The sequence below is a fragment of the Limulus polyphemus genome, unplaced genomic scaffold, assembly GCF_000517525.1.
Source record: "Limulus polyphemus unplaced genomic scaffold, Limulus_polyphemus-2.1.2 Scaffold1005, whole genome shotgun sequence".
NCBI classification, from domain to species: Eukaryota; Metazoa; Arthropoda; class Merostomata; order Xiphosura; family Limulidae; genus Limulus; species Limulus polyphemus.
The window spans coordinates 170811-172190 of record NW_013666615.1 but is presented as its reverse complement, the minus strand read 5'-3'; positions in this window follow the sequence as shown (position 1 = coordinate 172190).

Here is a 1380-nt window from a genome sequence, read left to right as displayed (position 1 = left end):
AGCAGATACGCAACACAACTTTACATAAGTCTATAGAAAGTCTCCATTCTTAAGGACGATGTTCAGATTATAAAAGGGAAGTATTGATTTGTAGTGTTTCAAACTATATTTTAATCTAAGTGTTTATTTTCTAAAGAGTCCAGTCGTGATGACGCAAGATTTAAAAATTTCATGAAAGTTAAGGCCTCGGTAGAATCTAGGAGTTTCATGTAGTATGTAGAAATAACAGTATAATATTAATACCAGAACCAATAAATTATTGAGCATTCAATAAATTATTCAATTCAATGTATTTCTGTGACTCATACAGTGAGTTTATATTTTGTTTGTTATCAATCGATTAGCGAGGAAATGTTACAAGTAAGTTTATAATTAAGTTAGGAATTTATTAGTTTTAAGTTTCTGTTTAAATGTTATTTGTGAAATTAGACATACAAATGAAAGTATTCTGTAGCATACGCAATTGAATAAATAACTTAAGCTGTTATCATTATGTGGACTTGATTTGGCATTATTTTTACAAAATAATCCAAAAGAACACACCCAATGATAGAACATGTTACAACACAAATGCCAGAAGTGGGATTATTTTAATGAAAATAAAATAGAACTTTGATTAATCTTCAACTTCAAGAAGATAACATGATCATGAAGTAAGATCGAAACTTTGCTAGATATGATGAGATAATGGAAAGAAAAGGGAAAACAGAAAGAGTACAGAACACTAAAACAAAATCAATAAGAAAGAGAAAGAAAGTTAGAAGCAGCCCAAGAAGGAAGAGATGGGAATTTAAGAGAAGAGTTAAAAGAAAGAGACATAACAGTTAATGAAGAGTTAAGAACAATAATAAATCTGATTGACGATAAGATTGATGAAGTTATTGGTTATGTATTACTGCAATATCCTCTCAGATAGAATAAATATTACTTGCTACAGAACACAAAGACATAAAACAGCTAAAACATAGTAATCTTAATGACTTTCTGGTTCACTTTTTTGCCGCCATTACCGTATGAAAATTAAACAACAATTGTTTTTACGTCTTTATTACTAAAACAGATAGAAAACATATGATATGGCCTCATATCACACATGTACGGCTTTTGCCACTGAACATTGTGCTTATGGATTTTCACCTGTTATAAGACGCTGGACTTTACTTACCACAGCTAGGGTACGACATGTTGTAGGTCTTTTTCTGAATAGTCCTGGTGTTCCAGGTTGATCTACATTCCTTTGCTTTCCAATGTCATTAAGATCAAGGTATATCCCCTTGTTAGAAATTCTAAATATCCAATCTGTTTATAATCATATTGTTGCGTCAGCGAGGTCACGTGACTAGTATCACGCCACGTCTTTCTAGAAATATCCTGTTACTA